This window comes from Gossypium arboreum, chromosome 7 (assembly GCF_025698485.1).
Source record: "Gossypium arboreum isolate Shixiya-1 chromosome 7, ASM2569848v2, whole genome shotgun sequence".
Classification (NCBI taxonomy): domain Eukaryota; kingdom Viridiplantae; phylum Streptophyta; class Magnoliopsida; order Malvales; family Malvaceae; genus Gossypium; species Gossypium arboreum.
The window spans coordinates 1,183,969-1,199,003 of record NC_069076.1 but is presented as its reverse complement, the minus strand read 5'-3'; positions in this window follow the sequence as shown (position 1 = coordinate 1,199,003).

The window sequence follows — 15,035 nt, the reverse complement described above, 5'->3', positions numbered from 1 at the left end:
ATGAAAACTATGAAAATGTGAAAGTAACTTAAAAACAGATTCAAGTATCGGAAATAACGTGATTTTGAAAAATCACAAGAAATTGTAGAGACATGGGTTGATGGTGATAATATATGAAATTAAAGCTCATTGTGTCTATTTTCATATGGAATAATCAAAAGCAGTAAAGGTTTTGTATTTTATAAGATATCCGGGTTTTAGTGAAATAGGGCGAGCAATTTCTGGATCCCTGTTCCAACTTTAGAAATTCACCATAAATTTTACAAAAATAATTAGGTGGTGTACTTTATATGTTTAGAATCCTTATTGAATCTAATTTTAATGGAAACAAGCGGTATAGTCATATGAATTTTTTACAGAGAGAAAAGTGGCTCGTAGTAAGTAGAGGCTAGTGTAGTCGAATTCTGAAATGGGGATAACTTTAACTAATAAACTGTACTAATTGGATAAGTAAAAAATTCTAGAAAAAAATTAATAGATAGATATATGAGTCTAGTTTCAGGAAAAATTTACGGATCTTAATTTCGAGTTTTGAAACTCGAGAAATGAATTTTTAAGCAACCATGACGCAGAAAACAGTTTATTCCGAAAATTAAAATAAGTGATTTAGAGTTGTTTAAAAGGTAAGATAAGTTTAGTAACACCTCAAGCTTGACTCCGATGACGGTTTCGGGCGTGGGGGCGTTACACTGTTCATATCACCTTTCCAAAATTTCCAGAACGAACTAAACCCATTACTTATGAAATATTTCTGAAAAATAAAAAAAAAGAAGCTGAAAAGAAAAATAAGAAAAAAGCTACTGAGGAAACTGAAGTAGTTGAAAAAGAAGAAGCCCATCAAAAAGAAATTAGACTTGGAAAAAGGCCAATAATAGACAAATCTCCACCAAAATCACCTCCTCCAAAACAAGTTTCTAAGTCTCTGATGATCCAACAAAACTAGAATCAAAATCCTTTGACAAATTTTTGTAAAAAATCAGTAATCCCAAAGATTTCAACTTTACAGCTCCAGGAGCAACAATCAGACACTGACACTGATTGTTCAGATTTGAGTTCATCATCAGACCCATCATCAGAAAGTCAATCAGAGGAAGAAAGCTTTTCAAAAGTTTTACAAACCCAATCAAATATGGAACAATCAGATGATGAAGATATGCCAGAAGCAGCAGAATCATCTTCATCATAATACTGTCCTACACAGAAAACTCCTATTGGTAGAACCACATTTACTTTTGATGATATTCTACAAGAAAACTGGCCAGAAGAATTCAAGAATTCCATTTCTGGCTTGAGACTTGCAAGCTTACTAAAGAAAGCAATTACAATATCCTTATGGAGTTCGTATCCAGATTTGCTGAAATGTTGCGAGATTGGTGGAATTTAATTAGCCAACAAGATCAAATGTAATTTTTGGTTCTTCAAGACCTTGTCCAACCAATACGAATCATTCATCATCATTTTGTGGACAATCCAGATGATCTTTTAACTCTAAAAAAAGAGAGTTTTACAAAAAAAAAATGTTGATCATATGGCATAAGAGATCTAGTAAAGCATTTTAAAATAATAATTAAATTATTTTGTGCTTTAGGTCTCAATTCAAATCTGAAGCCAATAATTCTTTCATCTCTTCCGGATCCTCTCCAAGTTGCAGTCAATCAAGCTCTCCAAAGGCAAAATAGAGATATTCTTCATTTGACAGTTAAAGAAATCCAATAAGAAGTTCTTATTAAGGTTTAATTAAGGTTGTAGTACCAAGGATAATCTTGAGATCATTCTGTTGGATCTAGAATACTCTCATGATATTCTTGGATGGCTTTTAAGATTTATTCAAAATAGGGTTTATATTGAACTGGCCAAGTATCTCATGGAGCAATGGCATCTGGAGGATGCCATATTTCAAATGGAATGACCTTGATAAGATGGTAAAGGATTTTTTTTCTTATTTCTAGAATGGCTATCAGAATTTCGGATATCATTAGGGAAAATTCTGTGGATCCAAGCAGTAGGAAAAGTTCCTAGTTGAGTTGATCTTCCACATTGCATGAAATATTAAGGTTTGTAAAAGATAATTATCATGTAAAACCCTAATTTTTCTTGGGAAGACTGGTTTATTATGTTCAACCGTTGTGGTAAAGGATGAAACCAGCTTATAAAAATAAAGAAATTCTGATGTTCAGATTCAATGTTTCCTCGAACAGCTTTTATCAAATAGTAAAGAAGATCAGGAACAAAGAACTGGATGGTAATATGGTAGAGATGAGTGATATACCATAAAAACCATTTTCTCTCCTCTGGTTGTTCAACAAATTCGAACCTTATTGGGTGTATAGATGGATATTCTGGATGTACACCCCAAGGTTTGAGAATAAGACCCCCAAAATTTTCAAACATCGAAATTAATATTCAAACATCGAAATTAATATTCAAACATCATCTCTTTGGCCTTTTAATGGAAGGTTTTTTGATGAACAAGGTTCATGACTTCTGGTGGAAGTTTTGGGTTAAAGTTAGGGGTGATTGGGTAAGAAATAGGTAAGGATGAGGATGTCGAGGATGGCCTATTCATCATTATAGGCTTGGATCAACTAGATGAGGTTCTTTTGAAAGCAAAAATTTCAGTCTTAGGCCTCGAAGGAAATCAGCAAGAATATTGTCCTTTCATTTGATATGTTTGTGTCAAAAGAGAATTTAGAAAACCATTTAGCCCACCTAAAGAGCTGAGGATGTGGAACTGTCTTTTGTTCAAAGTTGAGCATTTGAGGGAAAAAAGACATGTCCATTTGAACAAGGAAATGATATCCTGAAAGATGAAATTCTAACTTTGAGATACCTTTTTTAACTGCCAAGATTTCCTTGAAGGTGGAATGGTAATGGATTTTGGCTTCAGAAAATCTTCTATTTTTGAATCGACAAAGGTTTCTTTTTCCTTGTTTTTCTTCAAATAATGTTGCACTCCAATATTTGTCACTGGCATCTGTCTGTAGAATTCATTTTCTGTTGGAGGGAATTTGAAGTGGAGGCAAATTTTGTAACATTTCTTTTAGACGTTGTACAGTTCTTATTTGAGGGGATGACCATGTTGGAGGTTCCTTACCATGTTGGAGGTTCCTTCTTAAGCATCTTTCTTAAAGGGTTAATATAATTAGAAACCTTAGGAATAAAGTCTCTAAGATAATTAACAATCTTGAGAATTGTTGAACCTATTTTTTAAACAGGTTTTCATTTAAAAACTTAAGAAGTTCCTATGCAATATGTGGTCCCGGAGAGTACTATCCATCTTTCAATGTCATACCCAAAAATTTGATTTCTGGTTTATTAATTTGCATATTCTTTTCTGAGAGTATTATCCCATGTTTAAGAATGAGGGATTTAAATTCTTCTAGAAACTAAACATGAGATTCTTCTTTTGGACTATAAAGTAGGATGCCATTAATATAGATTAACGTATTTTCCATGAGAGGTTGGAAAATATTTATCATCGCCTTTTGGAATAATGATGGAGCAGTTTTTAATCCAAATGGCATGACTTTCCATTGAAAGTGCTTGTTAGGAATACAAAACCTCGTTTTAGCTCTGTCATCTGGGTTAATTCCTAACTGCCAAAATCCTACCTTGAGGTCGAACTTTGAAAATACTCTTGCTTTAACTAGACTTGAGAAAAGAGAATTTCTGTTTGGTAATGGGAATTTTTCATCTTATAGAAAATGATTAAGAGGTTGGTAATTAATAACCAATCTTAACTTTCCTCTGATTTTTTCAGATCTTTTATTTACATAGAAAGCTTCACATGCCCATTGAGAATTTGATGGCTCAATTAGATTTTGTTGTTGAAGTTCTTTGCATTCTTGTTCTGCTAGCAACAAATGATCTGGATTCATACCTATATGACTGGCCTTTGTTAGGATTATGTCTTCATTTCTCTTAAATGGAAGGGTAATAAAGAATTCAGAATTTTTCCATAAAGGATGTGAACATTTGAGCAGGAATTCTGAAAGAGAGTCTGCACAAGATTTTTTTTTTAGCTCTTAGACAAATTGGAGGATTTTTCTGACTGGATAGAGAAGAGTTTGGGAATGGAAACAAAAGGTTGAAACAGATTTTTGAAATGTACACCACTGGGAAGGCTCCTTAAGTGTTGGGCTTTTGTGTAGAGGTCAAAACCTACCACAATATCTTTTCTTCGGATTTTTGAACCTAATACTATAGTTCTTACACAAAAACCTGGAAAGAACTGAATGGTAATGGGCTTACTAATTAAGTGGGTAGCAAAAGGATGGTCTGCAGCAGAATTAAATACCTGACATATGGTTTCCACAAATTTGAAGGTAAAACATCTGGGTTCATAATGGTTTTAGCTGTTCTAGTATCTAGAAAGGCAATTATAGTAATGGGCTTACTATATTTTTCTAAATAGATTTTAACAGGAATATGGGGAATCGGTATCATGTTGCCATTGTCTTTTTGAGCTTGGGCTTGTAGCATATGAACGTCTAAATATTCTGATTCTAAATTTGGAGTTTCATTAGGACATGCAGGAATAGCGCAAATAGTCATTTCTAAATGTTTATCTTCAATGGAACAAACAGACTCTTTATCATCTTCTTTTTTAATTTTTATTCCTGATTGTTGAATCAGTTGTACAATCTTTTTTGCCCTCTTTTTATTTTTTGGACAGTCTCTTGAATAATGCCCCTTTTGCTTGCAGATGTAACATCGATCATATAACACCCCCTAACCCTTATCCGTCGTTGGAACAGGGTTATGAAGCATTACCACTCATTACAGAACAAATACAAACAATCTCATAAATATTTAACATACATATTAGAGTTTACCAACCCTGCAAATCTTAAACAACAAATAACTCAATATCCAATTATTTAACCAAATCAAAACACGATTAGACACTTCTAAATCATGACAAAATGATAGACTTAATAACCAAATCAATGTACTCTTATAGGTACTTTTCATATTTTAACCAAAACAATTCAATATAGCACCATTTAAACCATTTCTAAATTTATATCAATTTCACCCAAAGTTTATCAATTTCATACTTATATATGCATTAATATAAACATGCCATTTTATAATATTAATTTATTATACATATATTTAAGTATGTAAATAGTTTATAATCATTTAACATCATTTACAAACCTTACTCAAATATCAAACGACACCCTAGGTACACGCCATTGCCAAAAAGAAAATATACTTCATCACTTGAATTCGGGATCGGCTCTGGATGCCGATTCAACGATCTGATTATACCTAACCTGCATGGAAACAAACCGTACGCTGAGTATAACTCAATGGTATTTCTATAATCCGAATACTTATTAAGCAAAAATTTATAATTTTTTAAGTACATATTCATACATAATAGAAATTCATTCAACCAATAATCAATTTCATAAATTCAACATCCATATCACTTTCAATAATCATATTTTCTATTTTAATCTCACAATTGTTATTCAGTAGCATTTCACAATAAAATTCTCTATTCAATATCAATATCAATATCCATTTCTTATTCAATATCATTCAATGTCAATCATTTAATCAATTCATTCATATATCCTTATTTGTAACGCCCCTAACCCGAATCCGTCACCGGAATAGAGTTACGGAGCATTACCAGAGTTACCGATTCATTTATCAGATATTTCATTAATCCGATATCTTTTCTTTTCCAAGTTCAAGTCTCGTATTCAAGTCATCCAGATCTTTATAAAGAAATTTGATCGTCGTTTTCATTTATTTCATGTTATAGTACATTCAACTAATGCTCTAAACAAAATTATCATTTTACCCCTAAACTTTTAATTAATGACGATTTCATCCTTAGGTTAAAATAAAATAAAATTATTGCAATTTAATCCTTATTTCCAGCCGTTATTCTCGCACAAATTGATAACAACCTATGAATTCTATAAAATGTCAGAATTTTTCATAATTTCAACACTTCTCAATTTAATCCTTAAAACATGTTTTTCCCTGATCTTGAGCTAAATTAATAATTTCATTCAATTTTGTAATTTAAATAATAAAATAATCCATTTCATGCAAATTGGTCATTTCTAACATTTTTTTTACAAAATTGCCCATAAAATTTTACTTTTATTCAATTTAGTCCATGAGCCTAAAACTTACAAATTAGCCATGCTAGTTGAATATTCATACATATTTTCCTCCTCCTCCTCTCCATTCCACATCCTTAATTTATATAACATGCAACAAGTAACATTATCAATAATTTCACTATTTACTTATGTATATTCAAAACTGTCCATTTGCATCATAGTCACTAAATTATTTATATCTTAAGCTACAGAACTCAAAATTAAGATCCGCTAATTTTCCCTGAAACTAGACTTACTTATCTTATTACCAAAAAATTTTCAGAATTTTTGGTTTAGCCAATAAGTACAGTTTCTTCTTTAAAGTTGCCCCTGTTCTGCTATCTGACAGTTCCGACCCTTCTTTACTAAGAATTGATTATCTCATCATACGAGATTCGTATGATGTTACCGCTTATTTTTATTAAAAATAGACTCTTTAAGGATTTTAAACATATAAATTTAATCCCTTAATTATTTTTCTCCAATTTTTGATGATTTTCCAAAGTCAGAATAGGGGAACCCGAAATCATTCTGACATTGTCTCACAAAACTTATTATATCTCATGATTTACAATTCCATTGCTTACACCATTTCTTCTATAAGAAACTAGACTCAATAATATTTAATTTAATATTTTATTCATCCTCTAATTAGATTTCTACAATTTTTGGAGATTTTTCAAAGTTAGACAATTGCTGCTGTCCAAAACTGTTTTAGTGCAAATTGTTGATTTTCATTTTGCCCCAAATTTCACAGTTCATACAATTCAGTCCTTACTTAATTAACCCCTCAATTAAACTAATTTTCTCAATTAATACTTTTCCTAGGCATTATAAGTTATTTCATAAATATTGAAATTCAGAATTTCCACATAAAACTCTAACTTCAAACTCTTTTACAATTTAGGTCCCAAACATTCACTTTCTATTCAATTCTTTCAATAAAATCAGCATATAAACAATTTAAAGCTCTAATTCTATGTCAAATCATCATATACTTCCAGCACATATTCATAGAAACTTTCAATTTCTTTCATAGAATCAAGAACTAATGAATTCAACAAATGGACCTAGTTGTAAAAGTCACAAAAACACAAAAATTTCAAGAAATAATCAAGAATTGAACTTACTTGCAGTAAAAATATGAAAAACCAGCTTAAGGGAACTCTTCCATGGTGTTTTTGCTGATGAGAATGCAGAAAAAAAAAACAGAAATCTAGATAATTCCACTTTAGTCCTAGCTTTATTAAGTAAATTTTGCAATTTTGCAATTTTGCCCTAATTTTCTTGGTGATTTCAAGCTCTTGCCGTCCAGCCCAAATAGACCTTGGGTCTATTTGCCTTTTAAACCCTCTTTCTTTTATCATTTAAGCTATTTAATCATTTCCCACAATTTTACATTTGATACAATTTAGTCCTTTTTGTTCAATTAGCTATCAGTACTTTAAAATTTCTTGACGAAAGTTTAATACTAACTTATTAACACTCCATAAATATTTATAAAAATATTTATGGCTCGATTTAAAATTCCTGAGGTCTCGATACCTCGTTTTCAATTCTAATTATTTTAATATATATATATATATATATATATATATTTGTACATTTCACTATTTCAAAATTTTTCCTAACTTCACATTTAACTTATAGTCACTAAATTAATAATATTTCCTACTCATTTGTCGGATTTAGTGATCTCGAATCACTGTTCCGACACCACTGAAAATTAGGCTGTTACATTATTAACACGACTCGGACTCAGACGGATACGCGGATCCAACCCAAACACACCAGTATGGCACTCAGTGCCTCATCGGCCATGCCAAAGTAAAACAATACGGTACTCAATACCTCATCGGATTTATCCAAAGCAATAATAATACGACACATAGTGCCTCATCGACTCAAAGTCGAAGTTCTTCCAATCCTATGGCATGCCAACTATATCCGACTTAGCCCGACATTGTTAATAGGGTATTCAAATTACTTTTCAATTTCCATTCAATACGCAATTCAAATAAATTCATATGTTCCAATTAATACAATTCAATTCAACTCAATTCAATTTCATTATTACAATTATCCAATATTCAAATATCGTATCAATAACAAATTCACATACATTAAATTCAACATAAAAAATGCTAATACTTACCTTAATATCTTACCATAAATATTTAAATCAGAATTCAACAATTAATAATTAAACTCAGATTATAGAAATACAAACCGTAATTCCCGTGTCACTCTTCGTTTCCTTTTTCCTTTCCTTTCCTAGCCGAGGTCTTCGGCACCACGTTAGCTACGGAATTTAATCAATTAAAAATTATCAATAAAACACAATTTTATATCAATTATTTCAATTTATACAGAACTTTTTCTTAAATTCCAATTCAATCCCTATCCAAATTTAACCTTATTTTCTTCATAATTTTATTCTCAATTTTTCATTCAACTATCACTTAAAATCAATTTCAACCCTCTAATTTAGCCATATAACTCAAATTTTGAATTTCTTTCAATTTAGTCCCTACTACTTAAAACTTATAATTTGTTTTACAGTTTAATCCTTTTCTCAATTCTAACTTGAAATTCTATCAGCTCAAACCCTAATTATTCAATTAATTCAACAGAAACCACATCTAAAAATCAACTAAATTTTAAATTTTCAACATAAATCAAGTAATATTTTATTCTAGAATCCCAAAAACATCAAAATTACAAGAAAATGAACTAAATTGGCTTACCAATTGAACTTGAAACCTTAAAACCTAATTTCTCCCTTTTCTTTCTTTTCCTTTGTCCTTTCTTTCTTTCTCCCCTGTTTTTCGTTTCTATCGTGTTCTTCTTTTTTTTTTGTTTCTTTTGTTTATTTATTTAGTTATGTTTATTATATTAACATAATAATTATTATTTCTTAAATAATAAGTAAATATATATGTATCACAAATGTATTATTATATTTATTACACATCTTGTACAATTGTCTCAATTTTGATTTATTTATTTATTATTTAATAGCTAAGGTTTTGGTTAATTAACTCATTTGCTGAATTCTGTTAAGATAGTAAGATTTAGAGAAAATCCTCTCAATGGCTGACAAAATCTTATCGCAACCTTCAACTTCTTCTACTACTATTTCGATGCCTAATTTTCCTTTAAAATTTCATTCAGCTAAAAATATTTCATCTCTGTATGAGATAGAATATCTTGATGAAAGAGATAAAGATCAACCCACTAATCTCCCTACTGTAAATCCCTATGCAACATATAAAAAGGCTCTATTTTCTCCTATCAGGTTTATTAAAACCTTGATACAGGGTTCTTTTAAACAAGTGAGGGAATATATTCAAGCCTCTAAGTTTAATAGTTATGCCATCACTACAGCTTCACCTAAACAGTTTGTTACTTTGGAGATTCCTACAGAATCTCCAACAGAGTGGGCTCGAAGAGGATATACTCACATCTATTTTGCAGCTATTCGTCTAGCCTTAAATTATCATGGTACAGTTGGAAAACCTGTAGTAGAAAGAATAGCATTGCTAGATTCTAGATATTTGGAATATCAAAATGCTTGTATTACTACTATTAAAGCAGCCTTAAATTCAGGCCTTGTGATGGTCACACATTTTCCAAATTTCACCATGGCGTTAGCAGATCCCAACCTGATCACAGCTTTAAAATTCCAGATCCAGATTGCAGAAGCACCACAAGTGGCATCAGCTACAGCTACTATTCTTCATTACTAGATTGTTTACAGGATTCAAGATCATGCCTTCAACCTATCAAGACATGGAACAGAAGACTCTTTGCTGATCTCTGTGAACAAAAATGACCAACCTCATTATGTTCATGTTCCAAGAAAGATACCAAGAAATGAACTCATTAAACTTCTCCTAGAAAAATGGGTTATTAGCTATAAACAACTACTTGAACATAGCCAACCAATCCAATCGGTAAAAAGCAAGATCACATCAAAGGGAGATGGAACAACAGAAATAAAGTTTGATCATAGTCATTTGCACAGTCCTAAAGATTTCAATATTTTTCCTACACAATTAATAAAGCAACCAGTAGAAAGTTCGACGAAAGAACATGATCGAGAAGATCCAGATTGTTGCTGTGCATTATGTGAACTTGGTCTAGAAAGAAATCTAATACAAAGCTTTTCTGCAGATGGAAAACCTCTGTATATGTTTAAAGATGAAAAAACTGAACATTGTCATTGGGATCTTAGCTGCTCATGTGAGTTATGTACTGATGATAGAATGAGTGCCTGGATTGATGGTATAGACAACACTGCTTCAAAGCCAGGAAAGAAAAAGAACAAAAAATCTACTCAATTTGAGTTCTACAAAAGATGGATGGAAGGAGATCCAGATTTTGGTCCACTTAGTGAAGACAATAGTAAATTTATTTACCTTGTAGATTATTTAGCTGACAAACCTTCACCAGACAAAAAGGTTCCTCAAAACCTTGTAATCATTCTTTTCCTCCTACAAAACCATCTTCTTCGCCTCCTCTATAAAATCTAAATTTTTCAAGAAAACAAAAGCCTTTTTCACAGCCTTGATACAAGAAAATTAACAAATGAATTAGAAAAAATTCTTTCCCTGAACAATTAGAAATTCCTACTATCTTTATAATGCAATCTTCGTCAAAAGCATCATAAGACAAAGAATTTCCACCTCTTGAAGAATATTTTGAGAAAAACTATACTTATGCACCAAAAATCCCTTCAAAAATCCAAACAGATATTTTAGGTGAACCAACAAAGATAAGTGCTGCAGAAGCTACTCTCAATTGGTAGATAGAGAATGCCATTGCTCAAAATCATACCTTAAAAAAGATTGATTCAAAGATCTCAGCTGTTGAAACAAAAGTAGATGACAACACCAAAATGGTTAGAGATCTTATTCATCTTTTACAAAAAAGACTAGATGCAGTGGCAAAAGAACCAGCAGCACCAGAGCAAGATTTCTTTTCTTATCTTGCTCAGAGAGAAAAAGGAAATTCAGAATTTAAAAGACCAAATCAAAATTCTTCAAAAAACAGGAAAAATTCCTGAACCAGTTCAAAGAACAGAAATAATTGAGTTGTTTCCCTCAATACGGCAAAGAAGTTTACTTCCAGAAGAAGGAGTACGAATTACTTTTCCAGAATTTCCAAAACGTACTAAGCCTAGTACGTATGATATCTTTCTGGAAATCAAGAAACAAGAAGCTGATAAAAAGAAGAAAAAGGCTACTGAGAAAGTTAAAATAGCTAGTGAAAGTGAAGCATATCAGGTGGAAAAGAAAGTTGGTAAGAGACCAGTCTTAGAAGAATCTCCACCAAAGTCACCTCCTCCAAAGCAAGTTTCAAAGTCCCTGATGATTCAAGATGGACATCAAAATCCTTTAACAACTTTTTTAAAGGATTACGAAGAGTCTATAATCCCAAGAATTTTAGCCTTACAAAATCAAGAACAAGGATCAGATACTGAAACTGATTCGTTGAGAAATTCAAGTACACTAGAAGAATTTGAATCCTCATCAGAAAGATAAACAGAGACAGAAGATGAAATCCTCCAAAAGGCTTTTTAGACAACTAAAGTTGAAGAACCAAGTGATGAAGAAATGCCTTAATCATCTTCTGCACCACATAGACATTATTCCACACAAAAAACATCAATTGGAAGAACCACTTTCACTATTGATGATTTATCATCAGAAAAATGGCCAGATAGAATCCAAGAGTTCCATTCTTGGTTAGAAACTCGTAAGCTGACTAAAGATAGCAACTATAATATTATTATGGAATTTTTTTCCAGATTTACTGGAATGTTGCGAGATTGGTGGAATGCGATTGATCAGCAAAATCAAATGTAGTTCTTAGTCCTCCAAGATCTGGCTCAACCAATCAGAATTATACACCAACATTTTGTGAGCAATCCTGAAAATTTGTTGACATTGAAAAGAAGAGAATTCTACAAGAGAAAGTGTTGTTCATACAGGAAGAAAGATTTAACAAAGCACTTCAAAGTAATGACTAAATTATTTTGTATTTTGGGCTTAAATTCAAACCTTAAGCCAATTATTCTTTCATCTCTTCCTGATTCACTTCAAGTTGCAGTTAACTAAGCCCTCCAGTGACAAAATAAAGACATTCTCTAAATAACAATTGGAGAACTTCAACAAGAAGTCTTTATTGCTCTAGAAGACATCTGCAACAGAAGAAAGATATTCAAGGACTATCTCCATGGTGATAAGAAAATTGACAAAGCCTGCGATGAATCCCATCTGAAATACAAATGTGCAATGGATAAATTATGTAACTGTCAAACTAAGAAAAAGAAGCATTTCAGGAAACATTCTTTTTCTAAAAATACTTCAATATGGAAAGGGAAGAAAAGGCCCTAACGGAGATATCTCAAGAAGAAACGAAGAACAACAGCAAAATCTGATCGATACTATATTTGCAATCAGAAAGGACATTTCTCAAAAGATTGTCCAAAGAATAAAAAAAAGGCCAAAAAGATTGCACAAATGGTTCGACAATCAGGAATTAAGTTGTCGGAATAAGATGATATAGAGTCTATTTGCTCTGTTGAAGAAGAACCTTCAGAAAAAACAATTTGTGCTATTCCTGCTTATATTGATGAATTTTCAGAATCAAAATAGGATTATTCAGATATTCAAATGATGCTGGCCCAAGTACAGAAAAGATCAAGTAATATAGTTCCATTTCCTCAGATACCAGTCAAAATCTATTTAGACAAGTATAGTAAACCCATTACTATAATTGCCTTTATAGATACTAGAGCAACTGAAACCATTATGAATCCAGATGTTTTGCCTTCAAAATGGTGGAAACCTCATGTAAGGTACTTCAATTCTACTCCTGATCATCATTTTGCTACCCATCTGATTAGTAAGCCCATTACTATTCAGTTCTTTCCAGGCTGTTGTGTCAAAACAACAGTGCTGGGTTCAAAACTTCCAGGAAAAGATATTGTAGTAGGTTTCGACCTCTACATAAAAGCCCACTATTTGAGAATCCTCCTTGAAGGAATCAGATTTAAAATTCTTTTTTAACATTTTATGAAAATACCTAAACTTTTTGCCATCCAATCTGAAAAAATCCTCCAAATCATTCAGGAATTAAAAACCCAATCATGTACAGAATCTCACACAGAATTCCTGAAAAAAATTCCCAAATCCTTTGTGGAAAAACCCAGAATTCTTCATCAATTTTCCATTCAAGAAAAATAAAGATATCAATCCAACAAAGGTCAATAATACGGGAATGAATCTAGATCATTTATTGCTAGCAAAACAAGAATGCAAAGAATTACAACAACAAGATCTGATTGAACCATCAAATTCCCAATGAGCATGTGAAGCTTTCTATGTAAACAAGAGATCTGAACAAATCAGAGGAAAGTTAAAATTGGTAATAAATTATGAGCCCCTTAACTATTTCCTCTAAGATGTCAAGTTCCATATGCCAAATAGAAATTCACTTTTTTCAAGTTTGGCCAAGGCAAAAGCTTTCTCCAAGTTTGATCTCAAAGCGAGATTTTGGCAACCGGGAATTCATCCTAATGACAGACCAAAAAAATAGGATTTTTCATTCCCAACAGACACTTTCAATGGAAAGTAATTCCATTTGGTATAAAGATGGCCCATTCGCTCTTCTAGAAAGCAATGATAAAGATTTTCCAACCCCTTATGGAAAGTACTTTAGTTTATATTGATGATATCTTGCTTTACAGTTAGATGAAGAATCTCATGCTCAACTTCTTGAAGACTTCAAATTCATTATTTCCAAATATGGGATAATGCTTTCAGAAAGGAAGATGCAAATAAATAAATCAGAAATAGAATTTCTGGGAATGAAGTTGAGAGATGGACAATACTCTCCAGGTCCTCATATTGCTCAAGACATCCTTAAATTTCTATCTGAAAACCTGTCCTTAAACCTATCCTCATATTGCGCAACAACTCCTTAAATTTCCATCTGAAAGAACCTCCATCATGGTTATCTTCTCAAACAAGAGCTGTTCAAAGATTAAAAGAATTGACATAATATTTGCCACTACTCTAAATTCCTTCTGATGGGAAAAGAATTTTACAGACAGACGCCAGTGATAAATATTGGAGTGTAATTTTATTTGAATAAATGAACGACAAAAGACACCTCTGTGGTTATAAAAGTTGAAGATTCTTAGATGCAGAAATCCATTACCACTCCACTTTTAAAGAAATTCTAACAGTCAAAAAAGGCATCACAAAATTTAAATTTCATCTTGCAGAATACCATTTCCTTGTTGAAATGGACATGTCTTGTTTTCCCCAAATGCTCAAATTTAAACAGAAGATAGTCCTTCACCCTCAGCTTCTTAGATGGGCTGAATGGTTCTCACAATTCAAATTCGACACCAAACACATAAAAGGAAAGGACAATGTCCTTGTTGATTTCCTTTCTAGGCCTAAAACTGAAGTTTTTGCTTACAAAAGAGTTTTTTGGCCCAGACCCATCATGATGTATAGACCATTATCTTCTTTATCTACTACTTTCCCAACATCCCATCCTGTTGCTCCAAACCTCAATCCAGAATTCCTACCAGAAGTCATGACCCTTTTTGAATAATGAAACTTTCATCTAAAGACCAAAGAAATGATGTTTCAATATCAAATTCAGGTCTTTAAAAACTTTGTAGAACTTATCTTAAACCATGGGGTGTGCATCCTGATTATCCCTTCATCCATTTAATTAAGTTTGAATTCATGGAATAACCTGATGAATTAAAATGGTTTTTATGGTACCTCACTCATCTTTACCATATTGCCATACAATTCCTGAGTCCTGATCTTCGTTATTACTTGACAAAGGCCATTAGAGGAAACATTGAACCTGAGC